The following is a 17,847-nucleotide window of genomic DNA, read 5'->3' on the forward strand; positions in this document are numbered from 1 at the left end:
CACTCACAACTCTGCACTCACACTATGCACTCACTACTTCACACTCTGCACACTCTGCACTCGCACTCACCTTCTCCCTCATAGAGGGATGAAGTGAGCGCCGTTCTACTGGGCAGACCTGGGGTCGGGTGTGAGATTCCATAGCAAAGTGTTTAGAAATGAGGAAACACACGATTTAAAGCGTAGTTAATAAAATGGGGAATCAAATGCAGAGGAGCAGGCAAAATGGCAGTATTATTCACCTGTGCCTGACCTGGTGGGAGACGAGAGTAAATGTCCTCCTGGGTGATCAGTTGGAGACTTGGTTCGAATGCCCCCGGCCCTCCTGAATGCTGGCTTCCAGGCCTAGCAGCTTTCATCCAGACTCTCACAACATGACCGCGCGGGAGATTCTGTCACACGTGTAGACCAAACCTGCTGCCGCAGCGGGGGCACATTCTTCTCGGACAAGTGGAACAGCTGGCGGTTGGGCAACAGGCACAGCAGTGGCCTTTTATTTCGGTTTTAAACGTCTGAGGGTCTCACAGCAGCAGTCCTGTAACTCCCGAACCGAAAACCTCCTCCCTCGCAAACATCTTTAAGAGATTGCTTCTAATTTAAACCAATCAAAGAGCATAATAAGCAATGCGGCTTGAAGGAGCATTGGTAAAAACGAATAGCTTTTAGGTATAGTGTATAGTTATTAACATATGGTTGGGATATGCTGACATGAGTTAAGAAGGCTGAGAGGTCTTGCCTGTGATTTTACGTGATCTCTAAGTTCGCATGTATTTACTGACGACGTTTTAAAATGACCGTCCGGGTTAGGAGTAGTAATCACAAGCTGAGGATCAACAGGCGCGAAACAGCGTGGTGGGCGCGCACGAGACGCAGCGTGGGCGTGCACATCAGCTGAAGATCGCCGGAGAAGACACCGAGTCTGCCTGCTGCCGTGACTGACTCCCTGCGGAGGGAAAGAGCCCGGTGAGCGGGGGTAGAGGGGGGGCGGCAGGGAGGGTGTGTGTGTGTGTGCGTGTGTACGTGTGTACGTGTGTGTGTCTGTCTGTGTGTGTGTGTGTGTGTCTGGCGCGTGCCTGCCTGCCTGCCTGCCTGTGTGCCCGTCCACAGACCCTGGTAGGCTCATGCACCGCTCTGTCTTCCCTTGAGAGCGAACTCGGCTGCAATAGGCATACAATGCAATGGTCTCGGCATCATTAAAGGTAGAGCTATTGGCATTGCTCATGACATTTTTTTTTTTCCTTTAAATCATAAATAAATGGCATTGTCATTTACATTGCCAATACACAGCACTCTGCACTCAACAGCACACAGCGCTCTGCACTCAACAGCACACAGCGCTCTGCACTCAACAGCACACACAACTCTGCACGCAACAGCACACAGCGCTCTGCACCTGCACTCACAACTCTGCACTCACAACTCTGCACTCACAACTCTGCACTCACACTCTGCAAAGCGCGTCCACATACCCTAAGCGGCTCGTGCACCTGTCTGTCTCCCTTGGGAGGCATTTTAACAACAATAGGTCTCGCTGCCGAGACCTAAAAAGGAAGAACGAGCTGAAATAAAATACTGGATGTGCAAGAAAGGAGGGAAGACGGAAAGAAGATAGGGATTTAAGGAAGAATTGAAGGACTCAAGGAAGGAGATATGTAAGGAAGGAGTGAGGAAATGGGGTAAAAAAAGCAAGGAAAAAACGAGGGTAAAGAATCACAAGGAGGTAGAAAAGAAGGGGGCACACATGAAGGATGAAAGTGACAGAATCAGTTAAAGGAGTAAAGTCAAAGATGATAGAAGAAGATAGCAAGCGAAATAAGGACTGAAGAAAGGATACAAATAGGGAGAGAGGAAATTATGCCAGGAAGAGTGAGGGAAGGTAGGAGGGAATGTAGAAAGAAAATGGGAATTAAAAGGATGAAAGAAGGAGAATGGAAGGAAGAACATAAGGCATAGGAGGAGGGAAAGAAGGGAGATGGAAGGAAAGAAAGTTGGAAACATTAAAAGAGAAAGAAATGAGTGGGAGAAAAGGAAGGAGGGAGGGGAAAGTTTGTCTTCTGTAGTAGTCTCGGTGCGTTACATCCAGATATGCCTGCATTTAGTCAGTTTTAGGAGTGTCTGGGTGTCCTTCACAAACATCTCACGTAAAGCAAAAGAGGGAGTTTGTGGCGCGGTGACACACTCAAAGAAAGGACCTTGGCATGTTCCAGCATGAATGCATCTATTCTATTACGTCTTTGATTGACAGCATCGACAAGAGCTGTCCCCTTTCATCAGCTTTTAAATAAACGGGGTGTATGCATCTGCTCTTTTGTGCCTGCCCCGGAGGGCGCTTTTGCAGGAGACTGCAGGCCGAGCGCGCACGGAGAGTGCCTATAAAAGCGCCTCCCTCCGCAGCAGATAACGCGCACTGGTAAGTTGGGGCCACCGGCTGCACTCCTGCCTCCACGTGCCTCAAAGCAGGACTACAACAGGAGCAGAGGAGAGACGGGCTCCTCCAGTGGAGTAAATCACAGCCTGCCGGTGCGGGAAGGCGAGCCTCCGCAGTGCTGCTGACAGCCCGAGCTCGGAGGCATGGCGTTCTTCAAGCAGCCTGGGTTCGGATTAAGACCATGAAGGTGCTGCTGCCTCTCGGCACAAGTGAATAATTCTGTATTCAACTATCACTGCTAGAGCCGTGTCATCTCAAAGGTGGCGGCAAGCAGTGCTAACACATGCCCTGTTAACTGGCAGTTCAAGGTGCTGGTCATAATTGAATGCTATGCGATTGTCAGTGTATTATTGTTCACCAAGTCTTTCTTCAAATACATTTGTTTGAACACCGGGTGCAGGACATGGAATGCGCGTGGCCGTGCGACGGCGCACAGGAGGGGGTTCTGTTGTGTGGACGTGGGCTGGGCGAGGGGGTTAGTATAATGCATGAACGCCGGAAACATCAACGCAGGAGAAAGGAGATGAAGGGAAAGACATGGTGCAAAAGGTGAAGGGTGAGCTAAAACGAGACTGCTAAAAAAGAAAAGCAACAAAAACGGGCGCGAAACAGCGTGGTGGGCGCGCACGAGACGCAGCGTGAGCGTGCACATCAGCTGAAGATCGCCGGGAGAAGACACCGAGTCTGCCTGCTGCCGTGACTGACCCCCTGCAGAGGGAAAGAGCCCGGTGAGTGGGGGTAGAGGGGGGGCGGCAGAGAGGGAGGGTGTGTGTGTGTGTGTGTGTGTGTGTGTGCGTGTGTACGTGTGTGTGTTTTTGTGTTTGCGCGTCTGTCTCTGTATGTGTGCTGCCTTCGGCCGGCCTGCTAAGCGCGTCCACAAAGCCTGGTAGGCTCGTGCACCGCTCTGTCCTCCCTTGAGAGCTAACTCAACTGCAATAGGGCTCGATGCCGAGCCCATCTTTGGCATTAGTCAGTCATCGTTTGGGACAACGACGGACAGAGCGGGGTCTCACATTTACCTGAGCCAGGTCCAGGAAGAGGTGAGGTCCTTTCCCCGGGCACACTGGATCAGGTGCCAAGGAGGAATTGAAACAGATGTAGGAGAAATATATCCTTTACTGTTATTAATTCACTTGTGCGTTTTTTATTATAATTTTTTCACACGTTTCTCACTAATTTGGCAGTAGCATTCTTTGAGAACAGAGACCCTGACGAAAGCCTTGGGTTTCCTCCCATAATAGGCTGAAACATGTTGGTCCTCTCGCAGCTATTTGTTTAAACTGCGTTTATGTTGTTGCACTGTTCTTGTTTTTAACAAGGAAGGGGCGTATGCCCAATAAAGTAATTTTTGTCAAAGCTCCCTATCCTATTTTAACCATCACATTCATCTTCATTTTTTTGCACTGCACTTTCCCATCAGATCATCATCATTTGGTCTAATCTAGTAATTGTAGGTCATTACCCCATGCCAAAGATGGGGGTATGCCGTATGTCTCAATGATCAAGAGACAGAATACCCTGGCAGGATTACCAAATGAAAACATTGATCCATACAAGTTATTGATGGGAATCCATAATGGGTTTTGATTAGCAATTACAGGTGGCCCTTTTCTTGGCGATCTGGTCTGTTGTTCATAACTGTTAGCCACTTCTTTATCTTGATGTACTTTTTAGACATGTAGGTATTTTGAAAGATATTCAGATCAGGTTTCTGATTTAGACCTTTAAGTTTGTTTGTTGTTCATGTTGTTCCTTCAAGGGGATAGAACTTAGACGGGTCTTTAAATGTCCCTTTAGCCCTCCGAAACCGTTTTGTTAGTTATATATTTATAATAATTTATGCCAAGCAAAGGGATGGAATGCAGTGAAAATGGAAGTTAACTTGATGTGTGTAACTTGTATAGCGCACACCAAACGTGATTTTCTCTCGACGATTAGTAGTCTTTTTCAACGTGCATGTTAGTGGTATACTTGTAACCTGCGCTCCTTCTGCCATATGAATTCAACCCCCTGAACTGTTTTATCAGAGGGGAATGCGAGTGTGGTTTACAAATCGAAAGACGGCGGAAAACTGTTATAAATATTTTTAAATGCTTAGAGAGCTGTGTATGCCACCTCCTTTATTCAATACATAAATGTAATAATATTGCACTTTTAAGTTTTTCAAAAAACATATATCTGTGGTATTACCGTGGAAGGTTACTATTTCATTCGTGACCTTAGCGTAAATGAGCACTTCAGTTATTGAAACAAGAGCCTCCAAAAAGAGTTTTCAAACCTTGATGTAAAGGAGGGAAAGTGCAATAGGGCTTGCATTTCCTCGAGTTTCAGCTATTGGCATTGTAAATGACAATGCGTTTTACTTGTTTCAAAAACCAAAACATAAATATAAGGCATTTTTATTTACAATGCCAGCTATTTAAAGCTTGGGGTTAGTTTTGCAACTTGGCAACGTAACGAGTTTCCATTACCAATACATTTGTACTCTTATTATTGACCTTTTAAATGATAAAAATGCTGCAAAAGGGGCATTAACCTTCACAGCTATTTCAGCTACATTACTATAATCTGTCACATACAGACAGCTGGTAAATGCAGGTCTTAGAGTGTAGGTCTGATATCCTTCTAACGTACTGTTTTTAACAGTACTAGGATATTTGGCTGGGCTATCGGAAAGATTCTAGTCGCGACATATGCTTTAAAACACCTTCAGAAAGAGGTTTAAACATTTTGCAAAATTACATTATGACCCGAAATTCTCTTTCTTCCGTTTTCCCTCCTTAAAAATGTGAATGCTGCACCCACTAAACTACTGTGACTACAAATTGATTATATTTAATTTTTTTGTCTAAAGTTTGCAAATTGGCATGCTTTCTTAATTATTTAATGAACTGTTTACTTTTAGTTATTACCATGGATCTCCAACTTGAAAGGCAGCACAATGCAATAATAGTGATGTAATTAACTCATGAATAATATTGGTTTATGTTGCACAATTTGTCTAGGACACAATACCCTTTTTTTAAACCAGTGGGCCACAAACAATGCCTACCTTATAGTGTAAGACATGAAAGGAACACAGTGATGTGTGCAGAGTGCTGTAGTTTGCCAATTCTATGTGTGAGTAGGCCGTCTGGTCTACGCTTTAGCTTTGCATTCTAGGACTTGTGGTACAGATTTTCTTATGGGTTGAACAGAACTACAAATCCTAGAATGCAAAGTAGAAATTCCACTACACAAATCCACTCCAAACCACACAACGCACAATTCTACAACTTACAATTCCAATCCAACCCACATAAATCCACTCCACACCACAGACATCCACCCCACTCCAATCCAATCCGAAACACATGGGTAAAAAAATATTGTCATTTACAATGCCAATGGCTCTAACTCTAACAAATGCGAGACCAATTTTCATTGCAAATGCTTGTTCTGCATGTAGTAGATAGGGTGGACTGACAAAAAAGTTGGGGGCTTAAAGTGATTGCATCACACGTGTGAGGAAAGTAGGGGACTGAAAGAAAATTATAATTGTGGTAATGTGTCTGTATGAAAGAGGAGAGGGGACAGCGTAAGAGAGGAGCAAATTAATAGGAGATATTTTAAAGGTGATGACAGATGTGTAGAGAGGATGAACAAGCATTTGCAATGCAATAGGTCTCGCATTCACACGATTTTGAGCTATTGGCATTGTAAATGACAATGCCTTCTATTTATATTTTGGGTTTTAAAACAAATACAAGGCATTGTTATTTACAATACTAATAGCTGACAAACAGCATATTCTAAGCTCTACTGCACAACACACGCACTGCTGCCCTCGGCTCTGCAGTAAAGCTGGAAACCTCTATCCTTCCCCTAGCCATGAACAGTCTAACATCAAAAGTGCACCCTCCTTTCAAATGCCCTGCAAGTACTCCCTTCCTTGTTTTTCCTGCTCTTCACCACCCCACTACACACACACAGCATACTCACTTGCCTGTAAGAATGCATTTTCTTTTACTTTCGCCCTCTCTTTATTTTCCCTGCTGTGTACCTCCTTGACGCGGTTTCTTACAGAATTATACAATTGGCACACCTGAGCATTGCTGTGTTCGATTTGTAGAGACAGACGATTGGTTAAGGATTTAGTCTGAAAAACTTTGAGTCCCTCTGACAAGCACTGTGAGAAACTCCTGGTGCTTTCAACCTCGATCCCAGAGCTCAAGATTGTGACCCATTTTAAACACCCACCCAAAACCATAATTCACACAGACACCATGAGGCACCAGACTTCACAGCACTATACAAGGTTAATACACTACTATAGTCAATCCCACAATATTTAGCACACCTGTGCCTTGTGACGTCCTCCTTGGAGACCAGGCCTTGACAAATATAACGTAGGCAAATCCGAGTCATATTTCTGTATTGGCTCCCTTTGATCTCTCCCGCTGCAGGTCAGAGTTCAAGGCCAAGAAGAGTGCACCTCAGTTAACTAATCACTGTTTGGCTTTTGGGGCCCCTGATAGGCCGGGTATAGGTCGGATCATCAATGCTTCTGTTCTTGCTGACTTTTCTTCCAATCAGATTCAAGATTTGAGCCGTCCATGTTCTGATGTTCGGTGTATGCTCCTTCAACCCCTGCCCCTCCCACTCTCCACCGCCGCAGTCTAGCCGTTGAAAGCTATTAATAATATTTATAGAACAAGAATCTTGTGGTATCTACAGAATACGTATTTGTGATCTGCAGTTTCCAAAAAAGTGGTGGCTTCTAGAATTCACAGAGGCTTTGAGGGCAGTAGAGGTTTAGTTTACCACACTTCCAAGTTTTTGAATCATATGCCAGAGCATATGAGAGGCCAAGCCAACCTATAGGTTTTTAGAAAAGAGTTGAAAACCTGGCTTTTTGCTCTGTCACTGTAGTTTTGATCATGGCTGGTTAGAGGATCTGACAGTAAACGCTTAGCACCAAGACACCTTCGAGCATGCGTCGCGCTTTACAAAAAAATGTATTAAATCAAAAGAAATCAAATCTAGAGGACTTAACAGGAACGCCTGGCAGTATACATACTTCTGTTGAACTTTTTGATGTACATGACTTTATTGAAAATCCTGCATTTAGTGGAATCATCTGGGATTTCTTGCTGTAGAGAAAGCACCTGTAACACTGCTCTAGAAGACGTGCCTGTAATTCTTGTTGTAGCATACTCAACCATAGCTGTAACTATAGAGAACGAATCTACACATCTGGATACAAATCTTACCAATGAAACATCACATAAATCAACAGATTTTGCTCTGGAGTTTTAAGCAGTTTAATCTTAAAGAAAATTGGATTTCTGACCAAACTGTCTACACATTTTATGGAAGGTATGCCATTAAAGAACAAAGGGCCTATGAGGGAAAACACAATACAGTCTGCACCCTAGAATTTGCAAAAGAAGGCAAAACACCACTAATTCTGAAGGCCTACCACATCACAGTGTATGTGCCCACGAGATAACCCCACCAAAATACTTCAGGGCGCACTATCAAGCAATCATAATATAAGCAAACTATGATAAGGTTTAGAACAAGACCGGCAAAGCCCATACACAATTAGCAATCAGGGTGGTTCTAGGCTAGCCATCAACAGTTGGCTCCCTAGGCAAACCTGGTCGTAGGTGAAAGGCTTTGGGCCAGGTCCCTCCGGATCTCAGATCTGTTGGCAATTTAAATTGACTATGAAATGGGTTTCTATTAGGTCCTATATTTATGTCCTCAATATTCTAGTAAATGACAGTGATTCATTTCTGAAGAATTAAAGTAAAATAGGTAACGTATTACATGTCTGTGATTTAGGTCCTGTTTATATTTCACGTGTTTTACTTAATCTAACATCAAAATACTAGTCAGGTGGCACACTACAGGGATCACAAAATTGTAGTTTACGCGTTTAAGTCACACCCTTAATTATTATAGGCCATGCCGCTTTTAGAAAACCCCCTCACCCCACCAACAATTTTGTCTCCCACTTAAAGCCCTGGGTAGGTGCAACTGTATTTAAACTTTTCAAATTATTATTATTATTATTATTATTTATTTTTATAGAGCGCGTAGTCACCCGGAGGTATCCCAGCGCTAAAAGATCCTATCTCTTCGGGTCAGTGGGGCACGGAAGAAGGGGGGGGAGGAAAGGGAGTATAGGGGGGAAACAGACGATCAGGGTGACGGACAGGCATGATTCATTTAGGAAAAAGATGGGTTTTAAGCCGCTTCCTGAAGCGAAGATATTGTGGTTCGAGTCTCAGGTCGCGGGGGAGTGAGTTCCAGAGCCGTGCGGTGTGGACTGAAAAACGTCTTCCGCCTGAGCGGGCTTTCTTAAATCTGGGGATAGTGATAAAGTTTTCCATGTCAGAACGGAGGGGTCTTGGGGATTTGTAGGGTTTGATGAGTTTCCTGAGAACAGGGGGGCCTTGGTTTTGTAGTAGTCTGTGAGGTAAGCACAGGGCTTTGAATTTGACCCGCTCCCTTATAGGAAGCCAGTGGAGGAGTTTTAATGCCGGTTTGGCCGAGGCTCTGGCTGGGGTATTTGTAAGAATCCGGGCCGCGATGTTCTGAATTCTCTGAAGCTTGTTCAGCGTCTTTTCGGGGGCACCCAGGTAGATCGCATTGCTGAAGTCGAGCCTCGAGATTATAAGGCCTTGAATAAGCAGTTTTTGGGAATTGGGGGCAAGAGGGACAGGATTTTCCTCAGCGATTTCAGGAGCCCGAAGCAAGTCCCAGCTACTTTATTTGCTTGCACGGTGAATGAAAGATCGGTGTCGAGCCACACACCCAAGCTTTTTACTTCTTCCTTTGGATCAGGGGGGGGGGCCCAGACAAGCTGGCCAGATGTTTGGGGAGAGTGTGAGTCCTTTCTGGCCGAGGAGCAAAACCTCAGTTTTCGTCCCGTTCAGTTTTAAGGCTGAACTGTTCATCCAACATTGGACTTGCGTAAGGCAGTTAAATAAGTCTGCTGGTTGATTTCTGGGGTGGGATAGTGACACAACTAGTTGTGTGTCGTCGGCGTAGGTGACGACGCTCATTCCGAACGGGGTGATGACCTCCTCCAATGGGGACATATAGATATTAAATAATGTGGGGCTCAGGGATGAGCCCTGAGGCACGCCACATTGGAGGGGAGTTTCGGAGGAGCAGGTGTTATTCTCCAAGATCTGGTAGGTCCGTTGGGCCAGAAAGGATGAGAGCCAGGTAAGGGCGGAGCCTTCCACACCGACTCTCCTCAGTCTTTTGATGAGAAGTTGGTGGTTGACGGTATCGAAGGCCGCACTCAGGTCGAAATGCAGTGTTCCCTTGAATTTGACACCTTCCTTAAATTATGCCCTGAGCAATCGCCTATTTCACCCAGTAAGATGATCTGCTTTAGCCAGGCCTGGCCTGTGTGTTGCTTTGTGAAGCATATGGCTGGGAAGGGCTGATTAATGGATCACTGCTGGGTGACTGTGACCCGCGCTCTATGCTAGCTCAGACGCATCCCGTCAACAAAATGCATGCATACACACATGATATTTTTCAGGAGGCTCTTCTATTGCATTTATCTTAAATAAAACAACACCTATATCAGTTTCAGGAGAAAAACAGTCAATAAAAACAGAAGGCTGCCTTACTCCTCAGATAGGGCGTGAACGGGTAATTTAATTGCAGCTAACTGTGAATACCTGCCCAGAGATGGCCCATCTGGCTAGGGTGATATGATGTCCTAAGATTTCTAATTTTAAAAGCATGTCCCGGTTTTTGGGACAACTCATACTGCAGAGCAGAATTGAAAGGTATGCATGGCACCTCTACAGTCTTAAATAACTCAAATTTTTTGTATTGTTTTAGGCAGCACAGGAGGAGGTCAGCTGTGTACTCACAGTAGTGGGTAGCATACTTGCCAACTGGAAGAACAATCCCCTTGAAGTTCGTGGGGCCTCGTGCCAAGAAGTAGGAGGCAATTTTGAACCCTACAAACCCCCCCACCCCCCACCCCCCACCAAAAAAAATATTGCTGAGTCTGGTGCCGATGTCCGGTGTGTCAACACCCCCTTCATGGACGTCGGCAGCTCAAAGCCTCGGAAAACGAGCTGGAAAACCACTGTTTACAGCGGTTTTCAGCTCGTTTTCCTAGCCGTGTGATATTGGCTCTCTCACCGGGAGACCATGTGATGAGAGCCGATATTGTGTGTCACTGTGTGAGTTGCCAGGTAGAGGTTAGGTAGAGTGGGAAGTAGGGCAACGAGGGGGAACAGGGTGGAGGTCCTGCCATTCCTAATGTTTTGTAACCATAGCCTTTTTGAAAATGATGTATACATCGGACCCTCTAAATCACGGTCTGAAAGAAAAAGATAAATTACATAAGCTATTTTAGGCAATTCGGCTTTGCAAGCAAGAAAAAAATAATATATATATCACATATACACACTGAGATATATACCTTGATCATTGTCAACCTTTAGTTCTACTTCTATATCTGGCCCTTCACGGTTTTTACGTCTCAAAATCAGGTCACCCTACTCAGACAGGATCCGGCTTCGGCAATCGCTTCATGAAGGAAGCTGCCCGGCCCCTGGAAGGCGGTCTGGAGGAGAGCAGCTCAACAGGTTTTTAGGAAAAGGGCGCTGCCATCACAGGGGCCTTGTATGCTCGTAGAGAGTCACGGCTCAACAAAAGTGGGATACTGCCACCTCAGAGAGAGGCACAGCTCAGCGATGCCCACCATTAGCACATAAATTGGCAGAAGCGGGAGGGAGTATGCAGAGCTGGCACAAACAGGCACCGGATCAGTGGGCAAGGGACAAAGTCGGGTCACAGGGGCACAGTAGGAGGGCGTAGGGAAACATGCCAACACACCCGCTTTAGACAGGAGACTCCCGATTTTTAAAGCCAAAAGTGGCTTTATTTTAGCGGTCTCTCGCCTAAAATGACCTCTGCTTAGATAAAACTCAATAGGAAAAATGCATTACCCGTTTTTTTTTGGTTTTTTTTAGTCTCCCACTTTCCTGTTCTAAAATATTGGCATGCATGCCTGCGTCAGGTCAAACCGGGACGTAAAGCCATGACAGGGGACATAGCTCAGCAAGAGGGAGCATCGTCTGCTCGAAAATTACATATATCATCAGCGGGTGGGGGTTCCGCAACCTCAGGGCGCACAGCTGAGCAGATGGGGGGGGGGGGCGGAGGGGCACCGTCGGCTCAGAAGATGGATGAAAACCGTCAGCGCGGAAAATGTCACGGGTCAATAAGGGGAGCGTGCGCCGACATCTCAGACTGGACACAGGTCAGAAAGACCCGGAGAGAAGGGGTGCTTCGACTCAGCAGGTGCACGGCGCACCGCCGGATGGAAGAATGGCGCACAGCTCAGCAGTAGTGTGTAGGCACCGTCGGCGCAGAAGGGCACATCTGGGGAGGAGGGTATTGGCACCGCTCAAAACAAGCAAGTACCAATTCCAATAAATAACAAAAAAAGAGACAGCAGCCACCGCAGCGAGCACGGAAGACCACTATTGACAACAAACTCAGTATCCGAGCTGTGAGGAGACCTGGGAGGGTGGGGGCTATCCGCACATGCGCCCATTCCTAACTTTCGATATGAGCAGCGAGCCCCGGCGCCAAAGCGAAGTGCGGCAGCTGAAGTCCCGGATCCCAGAAGGGGGCCCGGGTGAAGACCAGCGGATAGCACTGCGGGGCTCCCATGCCTAAGGGGAGAGCCTTGCGTCGTGCTGGCAGAGGAGCTCGAGTGCTCTGCAGGGCTCCCATGAGAAGCCCCGCGTGTGCCAGATGATGCAGAGATGACATCAGCGCAGCGACAAGAGCCCGGTAAGGGGGGGGGAGAGGGAGGGGTGTGTCTGTGTGCCTGCGTGTGTGTGCATGAGTGTGTGTGCATGCGTGTGTGTGCATGAGTGTGTGTGCATGAGTGTGTGTGCATGCGTGTGTGTGCATGCGTGTGTGTGCCTGCGTGTGCATGCGTGACTGTGGCTGTGTGTGTGCACGCGTGTTTGAGAGAGGCGAGAGGCTGGACTTGCTGGGAATATGGGACAGGAGATGTGCACGGCGCAGGGCTGGACGTGCGCCTCCACGAGGTGAAATCGCCGAGGGCTTGCGCGTACCCATCCCCTGTCCAACATTCCCGGCAAGTGAACAACATAAGGTCTTTTCGCTGGAAGCAGCGCTTCACGCTGCTAATACCAGCGAGACCTAAAAAGGAAAGAGGGACAAAGGGAAGGAGAAGGATAGTGAGAAACGTGCAAAGAAGAAAGAAAGGATAGCAGAAACATCAGAGAAGGCAACAGTGTGTGTAAAAAAAGAGATGAGCAGAATAGTGAAACATCTATAAAGAGAGAGGAGGCAGAGGGGGCACGGGATAGCAGGGAATAGACAGAAATAGGTGTATGAAGAAAGAGATAGCAGAAAGTGGCGGTACATATAGTACTGGGTAAGATGTGAGAGGAGAGTGATAGTTGGAGGAAGGGTAGTGAAAGGAGGGATGGGGATGTGAGGAAAGAAAGCAAAAGGTGCTGCAGTGCAAATATGATAGAAATTAGAAGGCAGAAAGTGTAATGGGGCAAGAGACAGAATTGATCAGGAGAGGTAGATATCTGGAGGAGCTTGAGGTGAAAATAGAAAAATAAAAGGGAAGTGATGAATGGGTGAATAAGAGTACGGTCAATAAGAAATGTGTGGGTGAGTGGAGATGGGATAAGTGTGGGAAAGTGCCCTTTTTTGACAAAGGTCACCCCAACTTTTTGCCTGCTAACTGATGCGATTTTAACAGAAGTGCACTGGGTTCCTGCTAACCAGGTCCCCAATGCCAGATCTTTTTCCCTAAAACTGTACAACTGTTCCCCAATTGGCAATACCTTTAGAACCCCCTGTAAGTCCCTAGTAAATGGCACCCCTCGTACCTAGGGTAAGGGGCACTAAAGAGGGTCCCTAATGGCTGCAGCAAGTATTGTACCACCCTTAGAGTTGCCTCAGCACCAACATGCAAAATGCTATTGCAGGCTGTGTGCCTTGGTGCAAAGAAAAGTGAAGATACGAGATGGCACATGGCCGGTGTACCATGCCTACAGACACTGCATGCAGTATAGGTACCTCACTCCTACAGAAGGACTTACAGCCCTATGGCAAGGTGCACTATACTATGTGTGGCATGAGCAGATATGCCCCTGTGATGTCTAAGTCGATTCTTAGATATTACAAATGAACGAGGAAGCCATTTTGAGTACATGTGCTGGACACTGGTAAATACGAGTTCCCCAGCTTCATGACGGCTTCACTGAAACCAGAGATGAGTGGTATCAAACATCTTATATTCATAGGCCCACACTGATTCCAGGGATGCATTTATTAAAACATGTACCCAGAGGGCACCTTAGAGGCATACCCCCTGAAATACTAGATTGCTGGCTGACTGGTGTAGACCAGCCTGCCAACACAGACAGGCTTCGAGCCCCCTGCAGGTGAGAGTCCGCACCGTCTGAGGGCAGAAACAATGCCTGCTCCAGCCGAAGGAGTTGCCACATCCTCCAAGCAGGGTGGCTAAGTAATCAGCATATTATGACAGGAACAAGGCTTCAAAGGCCTCTGCCGCCTTTCATATGAGACGCAAAGCTTCCCCAGACAGGGGAAATGCCAAGAACCCAGATGGGCTGCCAGAACTTCATAAATTGCCAGCAAATCTCCCTTGGATTACTCCCCTGAGGTCCTCAGGCACCAAAATGCAAAGTCCAGTCTACAGAGTTGCTGCTCCCCAGCCAGCCCGACGCAGCAGTCCCCCCCCCTTCAAGAAGAGGACCCTGTGCTCCTGAAGGTCAGATCTGTCACCCCATCAAGTGAGAGGACACCAGAGCCACAAAACACCAATACTCTGGGTCCCGGACCCCTTTCAGTAAGCAGAGACCATGAGAGTCCAGTCGGACACGAACAACTCCAAGACAAAGCAGTCATTGAGGGAAGTCAGCACCGCAGAGACCCACTTCCAGAGTTGCCTCAACTGGTGAGACTGACTGCAAGGCTCCAGGACACACAGAACACAGCCAACCTTTCTACTCTGCACCGGAACGCCCCAGCCCGGTTACTGACGAACCAGTTGTGCCCCCTTGTCGCCAGAATCCTTGTGACCCGAGCCCCCCGTTAGGAGCTCCTGGACTCTACAGCCTGTTTCTAGGTGGCCCCCCTTCCTTCTCCTGGCATAGCAACTACAGCTCCCAACCCGACCAGCACCTCTCCACCTAGACGCCCCTGGGCAGGTAACGAGTAAATGCTGGTGGTACTTTGGACCTTGGCCCTCTACGACCATAAGTCCCAAAGGAGACCCCCAAAAACGAAATGCAAATAACCGTTTGCTATACATGCCTTTTCTCCCATAGGAAAGCATTGTGCGTAAAAACGCATTTAAGTGCACATTTTACTTACCTGCTAAAAATCGATATTTTAAAAAGTACTTACTTGATAACGAAGTTCTTGTATCAAAACTTTGTCCCAGCACAGTTCGCCCCTTTACATCCTGGTAAATGTAGTACACAGTTCAAACTTACTTAAAAATAGCTGGACCCAGAAACACGTGTCTAGAGATATACAGCAATGTCTGCACCAACTTTGGTGAAAAACTCCAGCTATTTTTGAAGTAAGTTTGAACTGTGTACTGCATTTACCAGGATGCAAAGGGGCGAACTGTGCTGGGACTGTGAGGCAGTGTGCTCCCAACCCCCATTCTGTTTAACCCCTTGCATGCTGCCGCGATTCTGCGCCTGTGCGGCACATTCCGATCGCGGGTGCGGTCATGACGGCCCCCAGTCGTCATCAGCACACGAGCACTGTAGTGCATGCGGCTGGGGGCCGTCATCAGCATGCCAGGGGTTAAAAAACTCCAGTTATTTGTGAAGTAAGTTTGAACTGTGTACTGCATTTACCAGGATGCAAAGGGGCAAACTGTGCTGGGACTGTGAGGCAGTGTGCTCCCAACCCCCATTCTACTGTGGAATAAGACTTGATGAATTACACCAACCAGAAGTACACTTTATTAACTACTGTGCACAGAAACAAAATCAGCTTCTTGAGAGCAATCAAAGAAATTATCCTAGAATGTTCATTAAGCAACAAGCTAATGGAAGGAAACGTCAACTACATTATAAAGCTGCATCTAAATGGATCTAAATGGACAACAACCCCTCCCCCACAAAACAAAACTTGCTCTGAGGTAGACTATGGTATGTCCTAGGGGGAATTGCATGCTCAGAAGACAAGAAATTCACTTTATAATCAAACATTCTTCAGTCATAATTGCACCTTTATATGTACACAACTACAAGCACTACATCTTACTTTCTTCTGATATTACATACTAGAGGTGGATGTTGGGACCAGTGAGAAGATGGGGGAGGTCTGGAAAGACTATGTTAGAGTACTTCAAGATGCCAGCTGCATGTGACTTATATCTTCACAACTTAGTATGAATGTATTACATCGGAGTTCTCTAAGATGCCCTGGGTATGTGGCAGATCACTTCTCTTAGCTGGTTGTGTTCTTTATTACGTTATTGTGTTTTGCTGGACTGAGTTGTTTTCTGTTAATATACACATGTTCTGTAGTACCTTCCAGGCTGCTACAGTAATAGCTAGTCAGGTCCAGGATACTTTATTAGGAGGGTATATTGCCATCTGGCCTATAGTGATTACAGCTGGTTCTTGAAGACAGCAGTCTCAGAAAATCACATGACAAATCGAATGAAAAAGATGTCCAGCAGCACTGAGATTAGTTTCAATGTGTAGGATTCTGTTGTGGCATTCCAGCAACTTTGACCACTCTTGGGTAGAGTACTCTGCTCTGACCACAAAGATTGTTCTGCTGGATGCTGAAAGTTATGGGTTGTCATCTCAGGAATAATCATCTTTTTACTTTCTTCCTGAATTTAAAAGATGATCTTGAATATTTCTAGTCCTGCCTAGAGGAGTTCCAAGGTTTTGCAGATTAAAACAACAATGATGTACCATCAATTGATATTTTTGTGGCAGAAATACAAGATGAAGCAGGGTTCTAATATTGAACAGAGAGAATCATAGTTTAATTTGTAGGTACCAGAGGCCGTTCCTCTGGGTGGTTCTGTGGACAATAAAAAGATCTTTGAAAGCGGAACGTCTGCCTATTGAAGATTAATGTAATGCTTGAAGCACCAGTGTTGTGTGTTCTCGTGGATACACCAATTTAGCACTTGACCTTTAAGGTAGCTAGCCAGGGTAATCCAAGGATTACTCAGGGATGTTGGTGTGGGCTACAGACATACAACTTAGTATTTGAGATAACATTTACCAAATCGATGCCAAGCAATTAAACAGTCTTAAAAGAGGTATTTCAATTCTAGACACGAGAAACAGCTACACATTAACAATTAACACCACTCACATAAACCACCATGGATTCAAATCAGCAATAACTGTAGGGTACTAATATAAATTAGGTAGACCAAAGCTGGCTTTAGGGGTCTCTGCAAGTTGTTAATCCCTCTGACACTGATAAACTGCCCCGGGATGCGATCTGGCCAAGCTCTCTGGGCTACCCATACAGTCCACTGGAGAGGGAGAGCAGATAGCTGCTCAGTAGAGGGAGCAGAGCACAAGGCTTAGGTTGTGGTACAGGCTAGAGCTTTCAGAGTCTCCTACACTTCTCCTGGGTCTCACGCTGGCCCAAGAAAATCCCATCCAAAACTGGACCATGCAGTAGCAGTGATCTTCAGTGTAAAGGGGATAGCGTCAGAGGACACAAGAGGCCGCAATGATGGAAGTCTGGTGTGCGAGTAAAGACATAGCCAAGTGCCTATGCACAAGGTTCCACAGGCCCATAAGGCGATGACTCCATGAGGGAATTTATGGGCATCGTCTCCAAACCCGCCATCCACAGTTCAATGCAAGTGAGACAATCACATATGGTTTCAGTGTATCTCATTATTCAGCCACTCTAGCAATGTAAATGCAAGCCACACGTTGCAATATCTTTTTGCCTTTGCTATGCCTGTAAAAGTCCTTCAGGCCAAAAGGTAGGGCTAAACATACCTGAGGCCCTAGTGGGAACAACCAAGGGGCACACAAGTCAGGGACAAACGAGGCTCACCATATTTCTTGGCGGGCTGGTCTTGCCTTTGGCCTCGACCTGGTGCTGGTTGATCAATGCTTCTAGTCCCTCCTTCCCAGTTCTTCCTTATGACGATAGGCTGTGGATTCCTTTTCTAGGCAGCATTCCGTTTTAGGGGCACCTTCAGTACCCCCTCTTTTTTAGTTCAGTGAGCAGCCTCCTATCTTAAAGGATCTTCCAAGTAGCCCTTCTAGCAGGATGTAGGATTTCAGCTTCTGGAGAAAAGATACAGAGTTGTTGTCACTGCTGCTGGAATCCCAACTGTATCAACTATCAGGGCA

The 17,847-nt window shown here is 46.4% G+C and overlaps 1 protein-coding gene across 6 annotated transcripts in view; it reads right to left on the minus strand.

Annotated features, from left to right (window-relative positions):
• Positions 1–17,847, minus strand: part of SWT1 (SWT1 RNA endoribonuclease homolog) — a 1,000,634-nt gene that overhangs the window by 957,096 nt on the left and 25,691 nt on the right. For 3 of the 6 annotated variants that reach the window (XM_078642786.1, XM_078642831.1, XM_078642776.1), the window contains exon 2: positions 17,546–17,781. The exons of 2 other annotated variants lie outside the window; for them this stretch is intronic. The gene's annotated coding sequence lies outside the window, so the exon portion shown is untranslated. Of the gene's footprint in view, positions 1–17,545; positions 17,782–17,847 lie in introns of those variants that run through there. One more of the 6 variants, XM_078642796.1, reaches the window with a different exon arrangement.

Source organism: Lissotriton helveticus, chromosome 1_1, assembly GCF_964261635.1.
Source record: "Lissotriton helveticus chromosome 1_1, aLisHel1.1, whole genome shotgun sequence".
NCBI classification, from domain to species: Eukaryota; Metazoa; Chordata; class Amphibia; order Caudata; family Salamandridae; genus Lissotriton; species Lissotriton helveticus.